Source organism: Scomber scombrus, chromosome 20 (genome assembly GCF_963691925.1).
Source record: "Scomber scombrus chromosome 20, fScoSco1.1, whole genome shotgun sequence".
In the NCBI taxonomy this organism is placed as follows: Eukaryota; Metazoa; Chordata; class Actinopteri; order Scombriformes; family Scombridae; genus Scomber; species Scomber scombrus.
The window spans coordinates 18,989,778-18,998,358 of NC_084989.1; positions in this window are offsets into that span (position 1 = coordinate 18,989,778).

Sequence of the window (8,581 nt, forward strand, 5' to 3'; positions counted from 1 at the left end):
AATAAATTATGTGGAGGATTAGATAACATGGTCAAATAAACTGACAATACATGTATTATAAGGAATGTAATTTCATTCAATTTTGCTTGCTTGAATCTCCATAATTTGCTTTTTAAAGTCAATATAAATTAAGCTATGGTTTCTTGTACATACAGCACTACCAGTTTAAATACAAACTCCCAACTACAGAGTAAAAGTAATCACATTAAAAGTGAATTTTATTATCATTTCTACTTCTATATACTATATTAATCTTTATTTTTGTATTATTTAATTTATAAATCCCATCAATTTGTGAAGAAATCAATTAAATGCAGATTTTTAAAAAAACTTTTTTTAAACTTTTTTTTTTTTTGCAATTTAATTTACAGCAGTCATTACTTAATGTATTATTTTCATAATAAGTCTGGGTCATGCCATTGAACTAGAAATACCAGTCAATTTGCATTTATCATCCTTGTCCAGACTCATTATATTAAAAAAGGTATTAAGTGTATTTTCCTTCTGTGTTCACATCTTTGTCCAATAAAGCTGATTCTGACAGGACAGAAATCACCACAGTGATTGTGAAGATCCTGTTAGACATCTGTGTGAAACTTTGTCATAAGGTATGGCTAAAAACGTGTTTTGTGAGGTGACAAGTGACCCTGATCTTTGACCACTGAAATCTATTCAGTTCATCCTTGAGTCCAAGTGGATATTTGTGCCAATTGTACCATTTGAGTTAATTCCCTCAAGGCGTTCCAGGGATATCGCGATCACGACATCCGGGCAGACAACCGAAAACATAATGCCTCTGGTCACAACTTTTATGCTGGTGTAGAGGAATAAAAATCATTAAGTCCAAAACATCACCAACACATTTTGGCTTTGATCACTTTGACAAATACACTCTGCCGTTTTTGACTGACTCTCTCAGGTCACAGTTTTTCATACACAGGAGGAATTGAATATTGGAATTACTGTAAAAATGGTTGTTTTTCTTTTCACTGATATGGTAGGAAGTAAAAAAAAAAAGGGGTTGCAGTTTACATAAACATGTTTGACTCATACTTGCTCTTTGTCACTAAACATTGTCCAAACAGCTCTGTGCAGAGTGACGGGTTCAAACACTGCAGAAGTCCTGTCTCTAATGGAAGTCTTGTTTCTACTTCCTCAGGGATCAAACCTGTGACCTTTCCATTATGGGACCGCCAGGACAACACCCCTTGCTCCGGCTCCCTGTCTCCCTCACTCACTTACCCAGTCACTCACACACTCACCCCCTCTTAAATTGATCGCACTTGCAGTGCATTGTGGTCCGATTGCACAGTGTGATCCCTGGACAGCACGGTTCAGCAGCCTGTCTCCCCCGGACGCTCGCTCTGCACTTCTCCGCTACAGGAGTAAGCACTCTGTCACTTTCACTGACGATGCAGGACACACACACACACACACACACACACACACACACACACACACACACACACACACACTCCCACACACCTTTTCATGCACAGACATAAAACTACAGGAACTTAGAAATTAGACAGTTGCAATCACGAGGTGTGACCATGTTGCTGCTTGATATCACAATGACCACTGTATGACAATGACAGGTACACAGTGTTTTAGTGTATGTGCGATTGGGTGAGTTTTTGTTATGTGCACAAGATTATGTTGTATCATCTCACAAAATAATCCTTTTTTTGTGTGTTTCTGCTGGAGATTTTGGAACTTTAATATAATTCATTAATACACCCTTATTGGACTTGTGATGCAGTGGAAATTTGGTAAGTGGACCTCTGAGACTTGATTTTTTACCCCTCGTCTAGAAGAACCGCGTCTGTTCCTGAAATTGAGAACTCACTGTCTCATTACTAAGAATTTTGAGTGATGGATCTGCCAGTCCGTGCAGTGCTTGCATGGAAAGCTTGACAGGTGTAGTAACAGCAACTAAAGGGTGAACTTTACAATTTACTTTACCTTTTTCTATATCCTCATCTGAAGTTAGAGGATAAAATTCATCAACCTTGGATTTATCCAGTTTTTCACTCAGGTGATATAAAACCATTCATATTAACATAATATCTCAGGAACATCAATGTCTACCTTTGAAAATGCATGAATTCAAAATCTTTCTGTTGCTGCTGGAGAGCACATCGATTTCCTCCGGCCTTTTCAGACATTCAGCTTAACGTCAGACTCGCGCAGCCAATTGACTATTTGAAAGCCGGACCTGTGATTGTTGGAGACTGACCACTCGGGACTCACCTACCTCTGTTCAACCTTTCACTACGATCAAAAGGACGGTGGTTTGATTGGTTTGTCAATTATATGGATTGACTAACTGGACAATTGACTCACTGATAACTCTGCCTGTCACTGGCCTTGTACGAGTCTCCTGGACCGCAGTAGCTCAGCACAAACACTCTTGACAAAAGAATCCCCTTTAGAGTAGAGTCTTTTCATCACTACCATAGCACCTGCCATAGTGTTTTTTTTCATGAAGTGTCCCTTTTCCTCTTTCATTTTGTGTTTCATTGCTTCACCTGCGACCTTGAATGATCCAAAAGAACTTCATCATCATTCAAAACATAAAATACATAACATTACGTATATTGGCAAGTCGGTCTGTAAAGATGTAGTCATTTCCTCAATTATGGACAAGCACCTTGAGAAAATTACTTCCAAGCTTTTCATTATGTTCTTTTCAATTTATTTTAAAAGAAATATTTTTTGATCAGATCTCGCCATTGACTTCTACTATCCATTCTCTTTGCATGTGTGTGTGTGTGTGTGAGAGAGAGAGAGTGAGATAGAGAGAGAGAGAGAGAGAGAGAGAGAGAGAGAGAGAGAGAGAGAGAGAGAGAGAGAGAGAGAGAGAGAGAGAGGGAGAGAGAGAGAGAGAGAGAGAGAGAGAGAGAGAGGGAGGGGAAAAAAGCAGGAAAAAGAGAAAAGTATCAATTTTATGAACGATAACTCATCTATGCTCCCCTTTCTGTTTTTCAACCTCTGGGGATTGCTTATCGACGGCTACCTATTAACTCAAGATAGATTGCGCCCGTGAGACAATGATAGATAAAATTATAGAACACTTGAAATCAATTTCCAATTGGCAAACGTTGAAACTCATTGAACGTAATTCAGTGCATACTTCTCCTCCAGGGCATGAATATCTGTGCGACCCATTAAGTATAGTTATGGTAACATGTCACTCAAAAGATTTCTACGTGTTGAGGTTAAAAGTGGGAGCAATTTATGGGAGTGATTTTCTTTATTTGTCTAGGTTGTGTCAACAGCATATCTGCGACTGACTGTCAGGTCATCTTTCCTATTGAAATACAGCCATATGAATGCCTTTGAAGCAACAGTTGTATGTAGCCTGGATGTTTAAAATACTTTCATTTTTAAATCAAATTTATCCAATCTGTAATGTAATTTAATCTGTCAAGACATCTTTTGTCCTGCGTGGGTGGTACCTTTGACTACAGCCTGGAAGAAACACTGCCCCTTCCGATCACATTTAGTCATCCCTTTCTGAAAAAAATTATGTCAGTGTGTTTTTCTTCCGATCACATTTAGTCATCCCTTTCTGAAAAAAAATGATGTCAGTGTGTTTATAAACAGATTCCTAATAGTTTTTTTATATTATTTAAAGGAAGGAAAAGGGTATTTGGGGAAGGGCTTATTTTGTGGAGGAGCATGCCTGTGTTGATTCACAGCAGCTGGCAGGCTTAATGTCAGTGTTACACTGCATGGAACAAATGACAAAGTAAACCTGCACTGCAGCCTACATGTCATGGGCAGACAGCAATGGTATTAAAGGGTAATGGCTACACACAGGGCTACACTAGCATCTAAGTGGACTGAATAAAATGAGTTAAAGTTAAATGTCCTGCAGCTGAGCAGCTACTTAGCTATCTACCTGCTACCTGTCATTAATAGTGATGTTTGTTTGGTGGCTCACTGAACAAGATAAGGTGCAGGACAACACACATGTTCATGTTTGTAAGCTAGATAAGAAGGAGTGTGGGTTATTTTTCAGAGTCTGTGGCTCTAGTGTAGCAGGATGTAATCAGGCTCAGTGTGACCATCTACTCTGCCAGTAATAGAGCCCTGATGTTACTGCTTTATGCAAATATTTGATTGGCTGTGTCGTAAGCTGGTAACTTAATGTACTTCACTGGGTTGAATTATGCAAAATTACTCATTTGAATGTCTCCCTTTTGGCTTCTGTTTTTTTTCTCAAATGACTACACAAGATGAGTGAGTTATAGATTTAACTATGCTGTAGCCGACAATAAAAAATAAAAAACAGGCCATGTGACCATTTTTCTTGGCAGCATCTCTATGTTTTTAACTTTCTCGCTAGTGCAGCACAAATCCTCCCCAGTGCTTACATGACAAATGGATTGACCCCAGCACCTCATGGCTGGGCTGCCACCCAGCAGGATTAACCTCCAGGCGCATGAGCAAGTTGTTCCAGCAAAGTCAGACTCTGTTCTTTCCTAACAGTCAGAGACCCCATTTAAACTTCTCACATGTCTCATATTATTCTGAATAAATCCAGATGTGATTTAATACACGTTTGTTTACACTGTGCTGAATATATGCATCTCTCTTAGCTTGATCACAAATCTGATTGCAGCCAGGGCTACATGCAAATCAGGGTCAGTCCTCCTGGAGGACATGATAATGCAACTAAAGTACATTGTCTTTTTTTGCTTTTAAAATGCAAAACACAAAGTAATTGTCTTTTCTTGAAATGAGAACATGAATACTATTAACAAAATCCACTTTTGTTTGCAGTCGCAGTGTTGTTCTCAGATATTAAAACACTACAACACCAAGAATATGTGTTGAAAACACAAACACATTTGAAGACAACTTTACTCTCCAACATCAATTTAAACTTTGCTAGACTGTCTCGTTTGTTTCTGTCAGTATGTGTTCCTGACCCGTTGCTTCACAGAGAGCAGGTGAGTTTGAAGCCCTCTAACGGTTGATGTGAACCTCTCTATATTAAGTTTGGTTATGTGTGATATTGTGAGCAGTAGTTTAATAAAGGGCAGCTGAACTTTGTGGTTTGTTTATCTTTCTTTAGTTCTTCAAAGCCTCTATTTTCCTGTTCATCTGTTCTCCGTTTTTCCCCCTCTGTCTGCCGTCTGTTGGTCCAGTCTGCTCAATCCCAAATGTGAGAGTGTGAGGGAGACAAACAAACTGAGGCCAGCCCTCATTGTACTGAAATCAGCTTCAGTAACACAAATCTGGACCTGAATCCATGTCGTCCTCCTATGTTAGGGGGGGGGCCATTTGTTGTTGTTTCTGAACTGCGACTTAGAGGGCAGACAACTTGGATACAAACAGGGATGCCAGACTGTTTGTGCTCCTGCCAAAGCCAACCAATCACAGTCTGGCAACCATGCCTGACTAGGGCAGTAATGAGCGTACTTGAAAGAGTCAACATAGCGAAAACAAGGAAGCCATACAAGCCCAACATACAACGCCATCAGAAGTTCAAATCAAAGCAGAATGATTGAACATTTTTAGGATCCACTGTAACTTGTACAAAGAGACACAGACCTTGCTATACACAATTATTCCTGCAGTGATACTCTACAGCAAAAGCAAGTTGTTATATTACTTGTTACAGTACGTCAAAGATACCCTTTTAACAACGTCAAAGCCTTCACACCCACATGTTACATTGTCTCCGTTTAAAATGTGTAGAAAAGGAAAAAAACAAGATGTTGTGGTTTAACAAGCAGCCAGCTCACAGTTTGGAGGTTTTAAACGATCATCCATAGATAGTGAAGTGAAGCTGCACTGTAACCCTAACCCTAACCCTAACCCTAACCCTAACCCTGACTCAACAAAACCAGGTGATTCTTGAAAGTAGATTTACATGTAACACAACATGCAACATAAACCTGCCCTCGCACCAAGCTGTCGGATGATGACTTTGAAACTAAAAGAAATGACATTTATATCTCCAAGAAATGTGTGACAGTAAACTTGCAACATACTTCATAGAAGAGCAGTGTAAGTCTAGCCAATGTGTTCACTAGGACAGAAAATTATTTGCATGAATATTTGAAACTCACTTTTAAAAGGATAGCAGACAATTGGTTTCTTTCATCTTGTCGACATGGAGTAAAACCCTCATAATTCATGATCAAAACAGACAAACATCTCTCAATAGCAGGGAGTATTATTTTGAATTTTGACATTTTCAAACACAAAGTGTTGCTCAAGAGGCAACTCTTCTATGTTTAATAAGTGGAAATAGTGCAACAGACTTTCAAGGCATTTATCCTTAAAATAACAAGAAGAAAAATACTGCTTTGTCTTCATATCATTTTATTAAGACAACGTGTTAGCGCTCCACTTCCACAAATAAAGACAGAAGAAAAATTATAGAACTTGAGAGCTATAATATTGGTGAGAAAACACAGCTGAAGAGAGATACTATGAAAAAAAAAAAAAAGATACTAAATACAGTATGTTTATGTTCTGGTCTGACAAGACTTCTCCTTTCTGCCACCTGCTCTACTTTAGTCAGTCTTGTTAGCAACATATTACAGCACAATCCTGTCATTTTAATTTGCCTTATGTCTTCAGTGCCAATGATGCTTGTGTCAAACACAAAGGCATTGTGCACTAAAATTTGATTTAATTTGATCTGATTAGATTGAAGGAAGGAAGGAATCAATTGAATAATTATATAAATATTTACACACACACACACAGAGAGAGAGACAGAGAGAGAGAGAGAGAGAGAGAGAGAGAGAGAGAGAGAGAGAGAGAGAGAGAGAGAGAGAGAGAGAGAGAGAGAGAGAGAGAGAGAGAGAGAGAGAGAGAGAGAGAGAAAAGGTAGACAAAGAGAGAGAGAGAGAATGACTCATCCTTGAACTGGGTTGAAATCGATTGTGTCAAACCGAGAGGAAAATGTGTTCTCCCCTAGGAGAAGGATAAAGCACAGAGAGGAGGCGGGAGGTGCAAGAAGAAGAGAAAGTAAAAGGGTTCTCCCAAAATCAAAACAAAACAAAACAAAGAAACCCAAAATGCATATATGCACAAAAGGTACTTTTTGTGCACCTATTAAAACATGCACAAAAACACACTCAGGTCTGAACACAAGTAGCATTTGTGTGTGTATCTGTGTGTGTGTGTGTGTGTGTGTGTGTGTGTACGTATGCAGTACATTTATTGCAAGCAGTGAGTCACACTTGTACTCATTGCACCTTCTGTACAAAAAGCTGAGAAATGACCTCAGGTGTTCGGGGAGAAACCAGGGTTGCTCATTTCTGTTCCGATGCACTTCCTCCCTTTGTGAGAATTTTTCATTTGCCATTGAATATGTGTTCACCTAGAGATCAGCAAGTACTTTTTAGCCTTATTTTAAAAACAGGCAAACAGTCAAAGAGCTGCCTAGGACCTCTTTTTTCAATTAGGGCTTGAACATAACTTATTATTAGATCTCATGTGGTCAAACAATATCTGTGTGTTCCAACAACATGCCAAATAGTTTTAGAGGCGATGTGATCACATACAAGGCCGATGCAAATTCACTTGAAGATGTGTCGGCACGAGTTGAACATGTTTCAATTAAATTTAAATGAACTTTTATTAAACACACCTGCACCTGAATCTCTTTAACAACTGCTGATAATGTCAGAGGCACTTTAGGAATTAAATTACAACAGTTTAGCTAGCTAGTGAGCTCACCAGAGCGGATGCAGCTCACCCGTTTGTGTTGATCGGGCTGCTGCTGATATTATTATTGTAATGAAATGATGCCAGACAACCACAAACAGATCAGTCAGACAAGCTGTGACTAATTTGGCTTATAAACGATGTTCATGTCTTCATGACACGTGCAATAATAACATTGTTCTTGATCCAGTCATGGATAAGGAGAGAGCTGCCATTAAACACGTAATATTTATCTCACCAATTTGTGTTCGAATTGATTACAGAGAAAAATTAATTTAACCAAGCTCAACTGTTACTGACGCTTTGGCTCTTTGAAAAGGACCTGATGTTTTAATGTGCTTTTGGGAGGAATTGTCATCAACATTAGTAAAGGTATTTAATTAAACAGCATGCCTGAGCATTAATCACAAATCACCACTGAACGCCTTAAATTAAATATAAAATCAAATTATCTTAATTTTATTCAATGAAGTCTTTTTAATTCTGTGACGTTCGGAATATTTAAACTATAAATACAAACTGCTTTATATTCTCCATCTCACCGACTCCACTGCTGCTGCTACTGCTGCAGGGCTGCTGCTACTCAACAGTGTACAGCTCCAAGTGGAGGGTTGCCAGATCATCAAGTCAAGTATCTCCCATATCCTGCTCTTTCACTACTTATCATAATAGCACACTTCTTTGCAGAAAACACACAAACCTGTCAACTCTGTAGGGATATTACTATTGATATAATGTGGAATTAAAGTGGCTGGATTGTTTGAGATTGGTATAAATATTGAAATTGACAGTCAAGCAACACTTTAATGTTCCTATCAGCCATACTCTAATCTACAACCATGAATGGATGTCAGACTTCTTGTTCCTGTGGTGTTTCACATAC